Raw genomic sequence first — 19,086 nt, 5'->3', positions numbered from 1 at the left:
TACACGTTTCTACTCAGATATATTAGGTTTGTCTTGGCTACTATCCACCAACCACTGTAATAAACAAAGCCTGCTTTTGGCTCTGGTGTGCCCTTTAATCTCCCTTGACCTGGTCGTGTGCTTCTCCCTGAGTTGTCAGGGAGCCAGGCCAGGCTCCTTCCCGCTCTCAACACTGAGCCCGTTGGAACTTCCCCAGTGTGTCCTTATTCCTCCCGAAACGGCTTTGCATCAGCTGTCTCCTACTAGTTCTTGAATATTTATGTGTTCCAGGCACAGTCTGTTTACATGGACTCTTTTGCAAAGCAGGCTTACAAGGAATTCATTATTATTTCATCTTCCATACATTCCAGGAAATACTAGCATGTCACAGCCCCTAGCTATTTAGTTAATCTCGGCACCAACTTGCAGCCTTTGCACTTGGAGGACGCACAGAGCCAGGCCCCCTGTTATGCATCCCCAGAGCCCCTCTTGTGTTATGGGCTCCTTGGCTTTGCTTTCCTGATTCTGCATTGTTGTGGTTCTTGGACCTTGGAGCTGTTCTTTAATCTCCTTCCTGGTGAAAACCTGACTTTGGTATTCGTTGCATTTACCCTTAGCTTTGCTCACATCTTTCACCCTTAGAAACAGCTGTGTGATTGCTTTTCAGGGAGGTTTGTAGGTTGCAGCAATGGGTCACAGTGGGCACTAGAAACTCAAGTTGCATTTCAACTATTGCTGCTTCTAAAAGCTCTTCTCATGTCCCCGTCTCCAGGGGACTCTCATTGGTAACTTTATCTTCTCCCACACCAAGCCCATCACCTTAGCACAGGCTCTAATGGCTTGCTTCTCACCTCCTCTTTGCTCCTAGACTAGCTGAATGGTGGCTTTCTCTGTCCATGAACTTATCCCTCCTTGAGAAGCTCTGAGCATAAATTGCAGTTCCCTCTATCTCTGAGGCTTGCATGATGTTATTAGTTGACCAAAATTCCACACAGCGAGTAAATTGTAACAAATACAATTTTAATCTGAGACTATCTGGCTTTAACACCCACACACCCACATACACGATTTACCACAATCTACTACTCTTTAAATAAAGAAGTGGGTTAAGTTGCCACTTACACTGCCAGCATCCTGTAACACAGAATCGGTTTGAGTCCTGGCTGCTTTGCTTCCAATCTAGCCCCTTACTAATGACCCTGTCAAGGGAGCAGGATGCTGGCCCAAGTACTTGGGATCCTGCAACCCAGAAGGAGTTCCAGACTCATGGCTTGGGCCTGGACCAGACCTAGCCACTGCAATCATTTTTCAAATGAATCAGTGAATAGAAGAAAAGATGCCACCCCACCCTGTCTTACTCTCAGGGCTGGTGCTGTAGTGTAGTGTTTAAAGGCACTTCCTGTGGTGCTGGTATTCCATTTGGGCACAACTTCAAGTCGTGAGTGTTCCACTTCTGATCCAGTTATCTGCAAATGTGCATGGGAAATCAGAAAAAGAGGCCCGTATTCATGTGAGAGACCCAGAAGAATATCCTGGCCCCTGGCTTTAGACTGGCCCAACTTAGATCATTGGGGCTATGTGGGGAAGGAACCAGTGAGTGGAAGCTCTCTTTCTTTCTGCCTCTCTCCATCTTACCACTCCCCCCTTCTATAACTCTGCCTTTCAAACAAAGAAATAAATCTTTTTTTTCTTTTTAAAATGGCAATCTTAGTATCTTAGGGAAATAGTCACTTATCTCTCACATTAGTTTACTCTGTTTTCGAGTGTGGGCTAAGTTTATATCTGCTTCACATGGTTTATTCGGGGACCGGAAAAGAGGGACAGAGCAAATAGGGTCACATTTTTCAGGTGATAGAGGTCAAAACTTCGAAGGATGAACATATCCGCACAATGCCTCTTAAGGCCTCTTCTCCCATTCCATTGGACACAAGAAGTCACACGGCCAAATCTGAACGCATAAAGGAAGGGAAATAAGTCACCATGAACGTAGCTTGAGGGCAGTGTGGATATTTGCTAAATAATGAATTGAACTATCTCCATTCCATTTTCTCTTTCCTATTTTTCTGCCCGTTGTAAATCTAGTTCTGAATGTGTCACAAAATGTAGGCTGTGCTACACAAAGCAGTACTTTCTCTTTAAGGAAAAACTAAGACTTCCATTACAGAGATTTTCTTGTTCACTCTCTTCACGGTGGGATTCGAATTGCCTTGGCTGGTGATTGTGATAATTTTTGTTAACATTTAATCTGGCCAAGCAGGCTGGTGATTGAAGGTTTATCTGTGCTGTTTCGTGTGGCAGTTACTAACCCCATGTAGCGATGGAGAACTTGAAATGTAACTAGTTTTTCCGATGCACTTAAGTTTTAAATTTCACCTGCATTTAAACAACCACAAGTTGTTAATGTCTCCCACACAAAATAGCACACATAAAGGACATTTACATCGTCACAGAAATTTCTGCTGGGCCATACTGGGTTAGACACATGATAATAACCATAATGGCTTTCGTGTATCTGGGATTCAACTTGTCTCCAGCTTGTGCTGTGCATGCTCCATCCTTCATTTACGCAGTCACCCTGTGAGATCAGTATGGTATTCTTGTTTTTCTGACAAGGAAACTAATGCTTAGTCAGGCTTAGAACAGAAGCAATCTTGCCAATGGGTAACCGTCCATGCCAGGTGTGTGTGATTGCAAAGCTCACTCGTTGTCTCTGAGACATCCTTTTGGGCCATCTCAGGAGTGGATGCCAGGCTGTCCAGGCTGTCCATGGCAGAATGCTCAGTGCCAGGTGGCATCAGGGATGACCATGGCTCAGACCAGGAGCTGACCATGCAATGCAGCAAGGATCTCTGGCCTCCACAGCTGTCCAGGGGTCTTCTGTGATCCTAGTGCCTTCAACAGTTTGCTCAAAGGTCTACTGCCTGCCTCCTCTGACAATTGTCCCTGATTCTGTCCTGCTAACTGCTGTGGTGGTGAGTAGTCTGACATGTTTTCTGATGAAGGGTCATATCAGAGGGGGATCTTATCTCCTAAATTTATATGGAAACTTGAAGGATGTGATGAGGTCATGAGGTCTTTATTTCAAGAATTGATTCACATCCTTATGAAAGAGGCTTCATAGGGCTGGCATTATGGGGTAGCATCTCTTTCTTTCTCCAGAACTGTTCTTAACAGATAAACATATCTTAAGAAAAGTTTCAAGATTAAATACGGGAGCTGGGACAGTCTTTCTGAGACAGAACAGAAGTGTGAAGGAACCTAGAAGACAGTTGAAGGGATGGTAAGGGGGTCAGAGCCAAGGGTGGGAGAACATGTAAATTCTTGGAAAACAAAGGAGCCTGGGGTAGTGGGAGCAAGTGGAAGACTGAGGGACTGATTGGAGGTGAAGTTCAAGAGCTGATTCAGGTACAGTCTTACAGAGACTGTCCTCTTTTATATCATGTCTGCTTTTACTGAGCGAAATCCCAGTTTTCTGCTTGAAAAATTGGAGCACAGTGATATGACCTCGGGTGTTAGAAGGGTCACTTTGACTACTGGTTTGAGAACAGAAGGGGACAAGAAAAATTCAGAACAGAAGTAGGGATGGAGCAAAAGCAGCGATGAGTAAGGCTGCAAAACCGTGGAAGTAGCAGGAAGTACTGATACAAGATCCATGGGGTGAAGAAGGGAGAAGCATGAGGAATAATTTTGTCTTCAGCAGCTGGATTTATGAACGTGCTACTCCCCAAGTTAGGAATCTGCAGAAGCAACAGGTTTTTAGGGAAAACCTAGTGTGTTGGCTTTATATAGGTCTCAGAAGCCCAGTAGATTTCCTAGTTAAAATATTTTGAGTTGCTGGTACTTCCACTTTTGATATTTTTGTGGACTTCACCCCCCACCCCAACTTATATTTCTTTGATTTCCTGTTCTCGCCTAATGGTTCTGTGCAAAACTTCTGGAACTATGTTGTATAGCAAAGATGAAAATGGACATGCTTGTGTGGGTCTGGGTCTTAGTGGAAATGCTTCCAACTTTTCCCTGTTCAAAATGATGTTGGCTATGTAAGTTGCCATGATGTGTTAAGCAGTCTTCATTCTATGCCTAATTTGTTTAAGGTTTTTTTTTTAAAAAATCATCTGTTGTGCTAATCATATGATTTATTCTTTAATTTGCTAATGTGATGCATCCCATTTATTTATCTGCATGTGTGAATCCATCCTTGCATTCCAGGGGGGTAAATCTCACTTGTTTTAGGTGAATGATCTTTTTGATGTTTTGTTGAATCTGATTAGTTAGATGTGTAATGAACAGAGCAGAGTTTTTGGCAGAAGACAATAGAGCGAAGCGATCAATTAAAGCAAGTGATACCTTTTAGCCAGGTCTCGGGAGCTTTCTGGTATGTGTTTTCAGAAATTTAAGGAAGTAAATGCACTGTGTGACTATGATATCTGAGCATCACTGATCCCATCTAGAACTTACTATAGAACTTTTGTTCAACTTCACTGACCTCTGTTTCGCCATCCCAATTGGCACACTGTTATTGTACATTCTTTTAATCACTGTCTTTATCTTTTATTTGTTAAAGACACTTAGCAATTATTATAAATATTTATTTTGCTAGCTGGAGGTAGAATATTCCGATTAAGATTCACATCTGTCATCTCTGTAGCTTAGGTAATAAGGTTGACTACAGAAATTATGTTAAATTTCAAGAAAATCAACTCTGAGTTGTTTTCACTGAAAGGCAAGGATGACTTGTCATAACTATGTGAAACTATTTTCATAAAATGTTCTACAAGGCTTACAGGGGAACGGGCTCTTTACATCATAATTTGTATAATCTCAAGCAGAAAGGTGCTGATTGATTTAACGTTATGCTGGCATCACACTCTGCTCACCTGTGGAGATGACAAACGGGACCTTCTGATTAGCACTCTGGTCAAGTGTTAATGACTCTGAAGAGGAACTTACTCGGATCATGGAAAACATCCAATCTCTGAAGCTTATTGGCATTTCCTTGCATCTGAAAAAGGGCTCTTGACTAAAATAGACACAGGAAGTGAGATTAATCAGGCACCAAAAATCTTTGGATAAAGGTCACGTTTTTATCGGCGGGTTGTATAAATCCTGTACGGAGAGAGGGACAAGCTGTCCATGCCTCCTGTGCTAGCTAGTACAACCTACTGTAACAAAGTGTCAGGGGATGAGTGGCCTTGGAGCAGCAGATATTTGCTTTTCATGGTTCTGCAGCCTGGGACCCCCAAAACAAGGTGCCTTGCTGGCTGGATTCTTTGGAGGGGTGCCTTCTGGATTGCTGACGGGCATCTTCTCGTATCCTCACAGGACAGAGAAAGTCAGAGAGCACTCTTGAATTCTCTTCTATATGGGCACTAATCATGAGGGCTGCATTCTCATGGCCCAAACACCGAAACCTTTTTGGTACCATGACCCTGGACACTAGAGTTTCAGCATTCATGCTTTGGGGATAGACTTATAATCCATTCTACCCCCTCTAAAATATGTATACACACACATACACACACACACATTCATATACACATTATTTTCACAGTTTCAGCATAAACCTATGTATTTTATTTTCTCTGGAGAAATCATAAATGGCATTTGTTTTAAATTTTGGTTATCCATAAATTTATTGTATTAGGAATGACTTTTGCCAGTTTATCTTATATTTTGATGCCTTCTTGAATTCCTGGATTTTTTTTTGTAGATCACCTGCAATTTTATATGTAAATAGTCATGTTGTTCTCACATAGAAACAGGTTCATTTCTTCTTTTTAAGTGAAGATTGATTTTCATTTATTGAAAAGACAGAGTTACAGAGAGAGTTGAGAGAGAGTGATTGTCCACCTGTTACTTCACTCCTCAAATGATCACAGAAGCCCAGGTTGGGCTAGGCTGAGGCCAGGAACCAGAAACATCCTCTGGGTCTTCCATGTAGGTGTAGGGACCAAAGTGCTGTGGACTTCTTCCACTGTGGAGCAGCTGGAACTCAAAATGCCACCCATATACATTGCCAATGTTAAAACAGACATCTTAAGTACGCCACAATGCCAGCCCCCATTTCTTCTTTTTAAAAAATCTCTCTCTCTCTGTGTGTGTACTCGTGCTATTGCTGCTTGCTCTTTTTTCAAAGATTTGTTTATTTTTTGCCAATCTGCACCTGTGCAGGAAGGCGGTAGGTCTGGGGTGCAGGCTCATAGAAGGCCTGGGGAATAACGCCAGCAGGGCACCTGGGGGCTCGTGCACAGGTGGGTGGAGTGAGTCTGGGGATTTCTCCCCCTCCTAAATCCAAGACAATGTAGGGGGAGGGGAGGGGAGAGACCTAGATTAGCATACTAATCTGGTGTGCTGAGGGATCAGGCTCAGGGAACTTTGATAGGGCCTGGGTTTTGGATGTGTGGAGGAGTAGGGTCTTGGGTTAGCACATGTACCAGGAGCTTGGGAACCTGGTGGGTGGGCAGAGCTCTGGGCCAGCACCACCTCATCCCCTGGAAGATTGGGTTTAGGAAGGCTGGGCTGGGGAACCTAAGTGCTGCCAGGCACAGGGACTATGGATTGATTAGGGTGAGTGTAGGATGGGCTGGGCTAGGCCTTGGCTCCTGCTGAACCATGGAAGAGCTTTATCAGGGCATCAGTCAGGTGTGGCTGGGCTGTAATACCCAACAGTAAGATTGAGAAAGAGCCAGTTGGACAAAGCCTCTGTTCCTGCCAGGACAGGAGGTGGACCAAGTTAGTCTGGGCCACGGACCCACTGGTGTGTATGAGATCTGACATGGGGAGGAGACTGATAGAGGAACTTAAGCAATTCCTCAGTCAGGATGCAGTCCCTGCAGGCAAGCACAAGAACCAAGGCTGGGAGCAGCCCAAACCAGCCAGTTTATGGTACCCATGTGCCTCATGTCTGGGGCAGGCCAGGCTGGCCCAGTTCATAATATCCATTGGCAGATCTGAGAACCGGATAAGGTGCAGTAAGGCTGGGTCAGGTCGCGACACCAGCCAGTTCATATTTGGGCCAGGACTTGGGGCTGGCTGGGCTGGGCTATGCTGCAGTATCCACTAACATGAACTAAAACTGGGCATAGAATGGGCCAGGCCAGGCTATAGCACCTACTGGCCAATGCCGAAGTGAGGTGAGCCATGCCAGACTGGGTCACAACACCCACCAGCACGCGTGAGACCCGGTGGGTGGAGTTTGTGGAGGGATCTCCTGCTGTGTCACTGCTCCCACTGGTCAGTGTGAGAGCTGGACTGGAGGCAGACCAGACTGGGCAGGGCCACATACCTGTTGGCTTGGAATGTGAACAGGGCAGGGGGAGAGTCAGGATGGGCTAGTGACTATATCCACTTTGCATGTATAAGCCAGAGTAAGTGCAGGTTGGTTAGGCTTTGCTGCAGAATCAGCTGGCAAGTGATGGAACAGGGGGTAAATCCTGTCAAGCTAGACTGCAGAACCACCTGGAGAGTGCGAGATCTGGGACTGTGAGTAGGTCCAGTAGGGAAATAATGGGTGCCTCTCTGATGGGCTGCAACTATCAGTGGTGAGCATGAGAACTAGGGGAGGGGGTGGGCCTGCCTGGACAGGTGCTGACACCCATGAGCATGAGTGTGGGCTGGATATTGGGGTTGGTTGGGCTGAGTTAGGTTTCAATGCCCATTGATATGTATGAGAGCTGAATGGGATATGGGGCAGATTGGAACAGTGTGCTGCACATACAGGCTAACATAGGGACCAGGGCTGAGGGTGGACCTTATGGGGCTTACTGGGGTTGCTCTGATTAGGCTGCAGCTCCTGCTAGTGTATGTGAGGACTGCGTGTGTCGTGGGCAGGGTTGCTATGGGCCACAGCATCCAATAATTTATGTGAGTGATGGGGCTGGAAACAGAACTGACACAGCAATTGTAGCTACCAGTGTGTTCGTAGCCTGATTTGGGTGATGGACTAAGCTGGATCCCATACTGACAAGCACACACGAGTGAGATCTGGAATTACGTCAGATGAGGTTTCTTTGGGGATCCCCCAGCTGAATTGCTGGACTCAGAAGTATAATCATGGGGAGAATCACAGGATCTGTATTCTGACTGTGGGGTGCATGTGCGAGAACTGACCCTCCTCAGTGTCTCAGAGCACTGGATGGATACCCAGATGCATATGAAGGATATGGCCGTCCACTGGAGCCTGCAGAGGATACTACTCTAAAGCCTTCCTCAAGGTGCTGACATTTCACACAGAATATCATTCTCTTTAATCTTGGCTTCAAGGACTTCTATTCACATTCCTCAAGCTATATTATAGCCTAATGCTTTCTTACTCTTACAATTTTGAGAAGTAACACTCAAATGGCCAGTCTCTAGCTATTCCCTATGAATTGCACATTTTGAGCAATTGGCATTACTCTCTTACTTTGTTGTTTAGCAACTCTGTCTTTTAGCTTGTGTCTCCACTGAAGATAGTTTGCTTCCTTTCTTTGAATTCTCTCAGTTCTCTCTGAATCAGTACTTGGATTTCCTTTTCTTTTTGTAAGATTTATTTATTTTTATTCAAAAGGCAGATTTACAGAGAAAAGAGCCAGAGAGAGCATGGTCTTCCATTCACTGGTTCACACTCTAAATGGCCACAAAGGTTGAAGCTGAGCCAGGAGTCAGGAGCTTCTTCTGGGTCTCCCATGTGGGTGCAGGGGCCCAAGGACTTGAGGCATCCTCCACTGCTTCCTCAGGTCATAAGCAGGGACTGGATCAGAACTAGAGCAGCTGGTACATGACCCAGTGCCCATATGGGATGTTGGCACTGACAGGTGGAGGATTAGCCTGCCAGTACTTTGGATTTCTTTTGCAGTTGTATTGCTTCCTGTTTATAAAGAACTAGCTATAAAGACAGTTTCCAGGACCATTGTCTTTTTTAAGCATCTTACAAGGAGAGGCTATATGAAAAAATTGTAGATCTCTCAGATTCACGTCTAGTAGGGCTAAGTAAAGAATGAAGTCTACCTAAAAAGAGTATGCGAGTGTCCTAGGTAACAAGTCAAAGAGGAAATTGTAGCTGCAATCTGAAAGAAAAGACAGATTTTACCTGCATAAGACTAATTAAATTACAACATTGTTACTAGAATATAATGCCTTTAACTGTGATAAAAATAACTGTCAAGTTACAATGATATGTCAGGTTGATTAGAATAAGGACAAAATAAAGACATTGTAGACAAAGAAACTAAGAGTTTATCACAGGGACAAAGAGATTTCTACCTTAGTTGAAATACTGAAGGATGTATGTAAGGAGAAAAGAAATTAAACCTAGGAAGTATCCCCTTTTTAAAGGCAAGTCAGAGCAATGATAAGCAAAGAAATAAGGTAACAATTCATAGGAAAATGCAGAATAGGCAACTGTTAATGGGGCTTACCATTTGCCAAATATTAAATTATATTGTTTTTACTGAAAGTTTGGTTCCTGTTCCTGGTGCCAAATCAAAATAATGAAAACAAGATTTGAAGGTAAAGCAAAGAGGACGTTTAATTTGATAGATCAAGTAGTAAGTAGCAGGCCTATAAGTCTCAAACCTACTGCCCTGAAGGATGAGCGCAGCTGGGGTGTTTTAAGGAGGCTGCAGAGAAGGAGAAGTTGGGAAGAAGAGAACAGAGTATAGCGAAGCCTCATGGTGGCTTCTGGCCACGCAACAAGGGGCTGATTGGAGTCACAGTGGTTATTTGGTCCAGTGACATGTGCAACATCCTGATTGGTCTTCGATGCCGTATTATGTAGGGGATGATTATTATGATGGCCAAGTGGGTTTCATGTGGCTTGGAGCTACATGCAGATGGCAGTTAACTTTTTGCCCTGGACCTGAATTCCCTTGCTCAGACTTGAAATTCCACTAAACAAAACTCCTTTAGGTAATACTGGCCACCAACATGTTATCTATCGGAGCAGCACATGATCTTGTGAGTTTGGTGATTAGAGTTTTAGGGCCCAGTTACCCTCCTAATTCAGTGAGTTAAACTAAGGGAAGAATGGCTAGAGACTGGGATCCAAAAGTATCTGGCACCTGCTTCACGGCATTGTTTGGGGGTTCAGTTTCATTGTGACCATGTAGCTTTGTGATTCTAAAAAAAGACATTGCAAATGTATGGAAAAATTAGTGATGATTATGACATTTCAAATACATTCACTGAAGATGGATTTTTTTAAAAGGAGAAACAGAGTTGAAACAATTGTATACTTTTTGGAAAAATGATATGGATTCTGATGGACCATACGTTAGCATGGATATACAGATTAAAAAAGCATCAAGGCTTCAGAGATGGAAGTGTACAACATGGGTTCTTCGGCTCCTAGGCCCTGGAACTGCACCCTGGGATTTCCCAGGTTTGGACTTGTGGAGGACAAGTGGTAAGACTTCTCAGCCTTCACACTCGCACAGTCCAGGACCAGATACTCTATTTCTTGACTTGTCTTCCCATCTATGAAGAAATACACATGTTTATGTATTTCCCTTCTGCTGATTTTGTTTCTCTAAAGAATCTTAACACAGCTGCCTCCATAACAGAAAAATGTACATGGCAAACAATGGGGATAGCACAAAATAGATACCAATAGGAAATTGTTAGGAACAAATTTATCTACCAAGAACCATAGATACCAAGCCCCAAAAGATTAATAGGAGAAAGACATCCTCTTAATAGAACAGATTTCATGAAGTGATAATTTACACAAGAAGGAAAATAGATGACATATATGGAAGTGTCTTCATTCCCACTAATTAAAATAATGCAAACCAAAACAGTGGGATCATTTTTGACTATCCCATAGTCAATGAATAAAATATTGATAATACCAATATGCTGAAATAGGGGAATCATAATTACTCTTTAAGCAATTATTTCATGGCAGCTTAGATTGGCTAATATTTTGAAGAGCCAAGTTAGAAATATCTATTAAAATAAAATGTTTGTAAAACTGTTGATCCAAAATTCTGTCTGTGAAATCAATTTAATAGGAATATCTATATATATGTATATTACTGTTCATTACAATATTAGTTTGAATAGCAAAAAACTTGAGACCATCTCAACATCTTTCAATGGGGGTTAACTAAAAATAATTTGAATTAAATAATGACCATTCAGAAGGGGAGTTAGAAATTCTCAAGGGGAATTCCATTGTGTTTTTTTTTCGTATAGGTATTGAATGTTTTGTAAACATCAAATAATGTTTTATTTTGTTACAAGAAAAAATAAAATGTCTTGAAGAAACAGATTTAGAAACAAAATTGCGATTAGCTAATAATACCATGTAAAGGTTTATAAGTGAATGCCAGCATCACAAACAATAGTGATGAGGAATAATCTTAGGAATCCCAAGAGGATCATGGTTTTAGAAATTATAGTTCATTTTAAAATAAAAAAAAAACAAGGTAGAATTGATGTCCTTGCCCCAAAGACATCGGCTTTGAAATAAATGTATTAGTGAACTTAGAAGGACTTATGACTGAAGTAGTCAAGTTGATTTATCTGAAACCAATAGCCAAAATCATACTTAGGAGAAATCTTGAGTAGTGGTTTTGAAAAAAATACATCTTAAAAATAATATAACTCAAGAATAACTGAAATAAAGTTAGAACTAATAAGGGGTTAATTACAAGATGAGGGTATAAAATACCAATAACTTCCCTAGATGCAATGACAACCAGTTGGAAGGAAAGGAAGAGTCCATTTATTTCCATAGTTTAACAGATAGAAGGTAGTTTAATAATATTGTGGTAGATATTAAAATTTAAGATTTCTTTATTTGGAACTCAGAGAAGTCACGGAGAGGGAAAAAAAAGGGACAGAGAGATCTTGCCATGTGCTGGCATTCCCCAGATGACTGCAATGGCTGTGGCTGGACCAGGCTGAAGCCAGGCGTCAGGGTCTCCCATGTGGATGCAGGGACCCATAGACTTGGGCATCCTCCACTGCTTCCCCTAAGCCTTCAGCAGGGAGCTGGATCAGAAATGGAACAGCCGGGGGCCCGGCGGCGTGGTCTAGTGGCTAAAGTCCTCGCCTTGAAAGCCCCGGGATCCCATATGGGCGCCGGTTCTAAACCTGGCAGCTCCACTTCCCATCCAGCTCCCTGCTTGTGACCTGGGAAAGCAGTCGAGGATGGCCCAAAGCTTTGGGACCCTGCACCCGCGTGGGAGACCTGGAAGAGGTTCCTGGTTCCTGGCATCAGATCGGCGCACCGGCCCATTGCGGCTCACTTGGGGAGTGAAACATCGGATGGAAGATCTTCCTCTCTGTCTCTCCTCCTCTGTATATCCGGCTTTCCAATAATAATAAAAATCTTAAAAAAAAAAAAAAAAAAAGAAATGAAACAGCTGGGACATCAACCGGCACCTATACTGCAGGGGGTAGATTCACCTGTTTTATTACAACACTGACCCTTAAATATTAAATAAGAAATTTGTTTAAAATTATGCATGTATTTGAAAGACAGGCAGACACACACATGCACTGTACACACACAAACACACGCAGAGACATTTCCACATGCAGGTTCACTCAGCTGAGGCTGAGCCAAGCTGAAACCAGGGGCACAGAATTCAACGTGGGTCTCCTGCATGGGTGGGGAGCTCCTGAGTTATCACCTGCTGCTTCATAGTATACATTAGCAGGAAGCTAGAATTAGAAGGAAAGCCGAGACTCAAACCCCGGGCATTCCAGTAGGGGACCCAGACATTCCAAGTAACTGTTTTATCTCATTTTTGAAAGAATGATACCAGTTACTTTTCTTCAAGGTTTAAGGTATGTTTTACATTAAATATATGTAAATGTATTTGCTTACCAAATACTGTTTGCTTTATTCGTCTCATCTAAAGATGGAAAGAGAGGCAGAGTAGAGCTTAAGGTGTCAGCAGTGATTTTGATGCGATTCTTTTTAATTTTATCAGCTTTATATATGACTTCTGTAGCTGGCAAAGCTATAAATGATTATTACAAATAAGTACCCCAATCTGTGATTGCCAGATTCCCCAAGAACATCACCTGTAAATTGATGACTGCAACAGTAAGGCACATTTCAATTTGTACTGCTAGGGAAATATCAAAATTTGCATAACAGTTTGCTCAACATATGTCAATCCATTCTGCTGTGTGTGTGTGTGTGTTTTTTTTTTTTTTTTTTTTTTTTTAATTATTTATTATTTAACTTCAGTAATTACATTGTATTATGTGACACAGTTACATAGATACTTGGGTTCTCCCCACCCCTCCCCAAACCCTCCCACCATGGTGGATTCCTCCACCTTATTGCATAACCACAGCTCAAGTTCAGTTGAGATTTCCCCATTGCAAGCGTATACCAAACATAGAGTCCAGCATCTTATTGTCCCGTCAAGTTCAACGGTTTCTTAGGTATACCCTCTCTGGTCTGATGACAGAGCCAGCAGAGTATCATCCCAGTCAATTGAAAGCTCCAACATACCATCAGCAAAAATTTACATCATTATGGAATTAATTGACATAGTAATGAGTAACCAATATGTTAAAAGTAAATGCCGGTTCCCAGCCACCTTCTGTGACCACCTCACCTATACTTCAATTTTAGTTTATACACAACATATAACATTCAAAACATAACATGTTATACATAACATCATATCATCTTAAATTAAGGCAAACATGTGGTATTTAACCTTTTGGGATTGGCTCATTTCCCTTAGCATTATGGTTTCCAGTTTGGCCCATTTGGCCACAAAGAACTGCATTTTGTTTTTTTTAATAGCTGAGTAGTATTCCATGGAGTAGATGAACCATAGCTTTCTTATCCAATCCTCTTTTGATGGGCATTTTGGTTGTTTCCATGTTTTTGCAATTACTGATTGTGCTGCTATGAACATAGGAGTACATGTTGGTTTCTCATAGAACAAGTGTTCTGGATATATTCCTAGGAGTGCTATTGCTGGATCATACGGTATGTTGAATTTGAGTTGTTTGAATATTCTCCATACTGATTTCCATAGAGGCTGTACCAGCCTGCAGCCCCACCAGCAGTGGAGTAGGGTTCCCTTTTCCCCGCAACCTCGCCAACAAGTGTCGTTGGTGCTTTTATTCATGTGGGCCAGTCTTACTGGCGTTAGGTGGTACCTCATTGATGTTTTAATTTGGATTTCCCTTATTGCCAGGGAACTTGAGCATTTTTTCATATGTTTATTTGCCATTTGGGTTTGTTCCTTTGTGAAGTGTCTGCCCATTTCCCGTGCCCATTTCTTGAGTGGCTTGTTTGTTTTGACATTTTGGTTGTTTTGTAGCTCTTTGTATATTCTGGATATTAGCCCTCTATCACCTATGTCGTGTGCGAAGATCTTCTCCCATTCTGTGGGTTGCCTTTTTACTTTGTTGATTGTTTCTCTAGCTGTACAGAAGCTTCTTAGTTTGATGAGGTCCCAATTGTTTATTTTGGTCTTGATTTCTACTGCATCTGGAGTCTTTTTTAGGAAGTGAGGGCCTACCCCTAAGTGTTCCAGTGTGTTTCCAACATTTTCTTCCAAAAGTTTGAAGGTTTCTGGATGTAGGTTTAGATCTGTTATCCATTTAGATCTGATCTTAGTGTATGGTGAGAGATGTGGATCTAGTTTTTTGTTTCTGCAGGCTATCAACCAGTTGTCCCAGCAGCATTTATTGAACAGACCTTCCCATTTGCCTGGGTTGTCGTTTGTCTTTTTGTCAAAGATTATTTGGCTGTATCTGTGTGGGTTTCCTTCTGGCGTTTCTATTCTGCTCCATTGATCTTCCTCTCTATCTTTGTGCCAGTACCACGCTGTTTTGATAACCACTGCCCTATAGTATGTCCAGAGGTCCGGAACTGTGATTCCCCCTGCTAACTTCCTGTTCTTCAGGATAGTTCTAGCTATCTGTGGTTTTTTGTGCTTCCAGATGAACCTTTGGATCATTGTTTCCAGTTCCATGAAGAATATTTTGGGCAATTTGATTGGGATTGCGTTGAATGTATATATTGCTTTTGGCAGTATAGACATTTTAATGATATTGATTTTACCTATCCAGGAGCATGGGATATTACTCCATCTTTTGAGGTCTTGTTCAATTTCTTTTTTAAGCAGATTGTAGTTTTCTTCAAATAAGTCTTCTACATTTTTGGTTAGATTTATTCCCAGATATTTCATACTTTTCTCTGTTATTTTGAATGGTATCTTGCTGGTTAAGTCTTTTTCCATCTTGGGGCTGTTCGCATACACTATGGCTGTTGATTTTTGTTCATTAATTTTGTACCCTGCCACTCTACCAAACTCTCGTACAAGTTCTAGCAGTCTCTGTATTGAGTCTCTTGGCTCTTCTACATAAAGAATCATATCATCTGCGTATAGTGAGAGCTTGACTTCTTCGTTTCCCATTTGGATTCCTCTGATTTCTTTTTCTTGTCTTATGGCCTCAGCGAGTACCTCTAGGACTATGTTGAATAGTAGTGGAGGAAGTGGACATCCCTGTCTTGTTCCAGATCTCAGTGGGAATGGTTCCAGCTTTTCTCCATTCAGTATGATGCTGGCGTTGGGTTTTTCATATATTGCTTTAATTATGTTGTGGATTTTTCCATCTATGCCTACCTTGGTTAGGGTTTTTAGTAGGAAGTGATGTTGGATTTTGTCGAAAGCTTTTTCTGCATCTATTGATACTATCATGTGATTCTTGTTTTTCAGTTTTTGGATGTGGTGTATCACATTTATAGATTTTCGAATGTTGAACCATCCCTGCATTCCAGGGATGAATCCTACTTGATCTGGATGAATGATCTGTCTGATGTGTTTTTGAATTCTATTGGCTAGGATTTTGTTGAGAATCTTAGCATCAATGTTCATCAAAGAGATAGGTCTGTAGTTTTCCTTCTCTGTTAGTTCTCTGTCTGGTTTTGGGATTAAGGTAATGTTGGCTTCATAGAATGAGTTTGGAAGGGTTGCCTCTTTTTCTATTGTTTTGAAGAGTTTGTAGAGGATTGGGGTCAGCTCTGTTCGGAATGTTTTGTAGAATTCTGGAGTGAAGCCGTCTGGGCCTGGGCTTTTCCTTGTTGGGAGGTCTTTAATCACTGATTCAATCTCTACTTCAGTCATGGGTTTGTTCAGGTCGTTTGTTGCCTCTGGGCTAAGTTTTGGCAAGTGGTAGAAGTCTAAGAACTTTTCCATTTCTTGGTGATCTTCTGATTTGTTGGAGTACAGTGCTTTGTAGTAATTTCTGATTATGGCCTTAATGGATGCGGTGTCTGTTGTTATGTTGCCTTTTTCATCTTTGATGCTGTTAATTCTTGCCTTCTCTTGTTTTTTCTTTGTCAGTCGGGCCAGTGGAGTGTCTATCTTGTTTATCTTCTCAAAAAACCAGCTTTTTGATTCATTGATTTTGTGTATGGTTTTTTTTATTTCTATCTGGTTGATTTCCTCCCTTGTTTTGATGATTTCTTGTTTCCTATTGTGTGTGGGGCTCTTCTGCTGTTGTTTTTCCAATTCCTGGAGGTGTGTGTTTAGTTCCTGTATTTGGCGCCTCTCTTGGGCCTTGACATGAGCTCCAATTGCGATGAGTTTACCCCGTAGCACTGCTTTGGCAGTGTCCCACAAATTTTGGAATGTTGTGTCAGAGTTTTCATTGGTTTCCATAAATTTTTTGATCTCATCTTTAATTTCTTCTCTGATCCATTGTTCGTTTAGTAGCATATTGTTCAGCCTCCAAGAGTTTCTGTATTTCCTGGGGCATTTTGAATTGCTGATTTCCAGCTTCATTCCGTGGTGGTCTGAGAGGGTACATGGTATGATTCCTATCTTTTTGAAGTTATTTAGGTTTGCTTTGTGTCCTATCATGTGGTCGATCCTGGAGAAGGTGCCATGTACTGCTGAAAAAAATGTATAATCTGTGGCCTTAGGGTAAAAAATTCTATAAATGTCAACCAAGTCCAGTTGTTCTATTGTTTGTATGAGTTCTGTTGTTTCTTTGTTGAGTTTTTGTTTTGTTGATCTGTCTATAGTTGTTAGTGGGGTGTTAAGATCACCCACTATTATTGTGTGCATATCTATGTCTCCCCTTAAGTCCGTGAGTAATTGCTTCACGTAGCTAGGTGCGTTTGAATTTGGTGCATATATGTTCACAATGGTAATTACTTCCTGATGGATCAGTCCCTTCACCAATATATAATGTCCTTCCCTGTCCTTTTTGATGTGTGTCAGATTGAAGTCCACATCATCTGAAATTAAGACAGCTACCCCAGCCTTTTTTTCTCGTCCATTGGCATGAAATATCTGTTTCCAACCTTTCACTTTCAGCTTCTTTGAATCTCTTCTGGTTAGATGTGTCTCTTGTAGGCAACAGATAGTTGGGTGCTGTTTGATAATCCATTCTGTTAATCTATGCCTTTTGATTGGTGAGTTCAGGCCATTTGTGTTGAGAGTTAAAATTGAGAGGTTGTGATTTTGCCCTGCCATACTTGTTTTTGTGGGTGTTGATATCTGTGTTATTGCCCTTCCTTGTGTGGACTTTAGTGGGGAGACCTTCCTGTTTGCCATCTTTGCTTATGATTCACCTCCTTTTTTTCTGGAATTAGTGCATTTCTAAGGAGATTTTGTAGAGCTGGTTTTGTGCTGGCATATTCTTCTAATTTCTCTTTGCTGTGGAAGTATTTGATTTCGTTCTCAAATACGAATGAGATCTTTGCTGGGTACAATATTCTTGGTTGACAGTTGTTCTGATTCAGGATTTGGAAGATCTTTGTCCATTCTCTTCTTGCTTGTAAGGTCTCTTCAGAAAAGTCAGCCGTGATCCTGATTGGTTTTCCCCGGTATGTGATCTTTTCTCTGCTTCGTACTTGTCTCAGGATTCTTTCTTTGTCTTCGTTGGAGTGGAACTTGAGCACCATATGTCTGGGTGAAGATCGCTTTGGGTCATATCTGCTGGGAGTCCTCTGACCGTCCTGGATTTGAGCTGGATTCATGTTCCAAGTGTTTTGAAAGTTTTCCTGTATAATTTCGTCGAGCACCATTTGCATTCCTGATTCTTTTTCCGCTCCTTCAGGAAGGCCAATAATCCTAATATTTGATTTTCTGAGGTTGTCTTTCATTTCTTGTATGGTCTTATTGGCTTTGTTCAGACTTGTCTCCAGCTGTTTCATGAACTGGGTGTGTTCGTTTTGTGTGTCTTCCGTTTCAGAGATCCTCTCTTCTGCTGTATTTGTTCTGTTGGTTAGGCTCTCAATTTTGTGCTCTAAGTCAAGGATTTTACTTTTCATTTGTTGTATTTCTGAGGCTATGTGGTTCTTGAATTCCTTGAAGTCCTCCCAATTCTTCTCATTGTCTCTGACATATTTTAACATTATTTTTTTGAATTCCTTGTCTGGTAGATCTTCTATGTCTTCATCTCGCATCTCCGAAATAGACATTGGCTTTCGATCCTTTATTGGTAGGGTGTTGGCACTCTCATCTGGATCATTACCTTTTCTGGTATTTCTTCCCATTGTGTTAGTGTTTCTTTTTTGAGAGACCTAGGCACCAGTGTGCTGAGGGGTCTCCAAGCACTATCCTGTAGAGATCGGAGTCTGCAGGCGTGGAGTAGCAGGGTGTGGGAATTTTCAAGGCACTTTTGGTGCGTCTCCAGAACACTGGACCTCAGGGCGCCTCTTCCAGGGCCCAGAGGATTCAAAGCGCACTCTCAGCTCGTCCCCTACAGGTATGCTACCACAGGGCGTGGGGGAGTGAAGGCACTCTCTGTGCGCGCACCCTGTTTACTGGATCACAGGGCTCGGAGCAAGGGACTATAGGGCGTGTTCCAGGTGCTCTCTGGAAACGCCTCCTGCGCAGGTCCGCCCACCCCAGCACTTGCAGGGGACCGACCGCCCCAGTGCTAGCAGGGAACTGCCCAGCCCAGAGGCGTGCTTGGGTTCCTGTGGGATAGCACCGCCCAGCTGAGTGCCACACCGCAAAGGCACAGGGGAGTATCCAGTGTGCCTTTTGCCTTTCTCCCAGACACAGTTTTGGCAGTCTCAAGGCACTCGCCCTGTGTCTCTAGAGGCTGGAGCCTGGGGGGGGGAGGGGCGGGGAGGCCAATTGTGTTCAGGCTCTGTCCATGCCCCTGGGGGGCCAACTCCCG

This window comes from Ochotona princeps, chromosome 23, assembly GCF_030435755.1.
Source record: "Ochotona princeps isolate mOchPri1 chromosome 23, mOchPri1.hap1, whole genome shotgun sequence".
NCBI classification, from domain to species: Eukaryota; Metazoa; Chordata; class Mammalia; order Lagomorpha; family Ochotonidae; genus Ochotona; species Ochotona princeps.
This window is presented reverse-complemented; position numbering follows the sequence as displayed.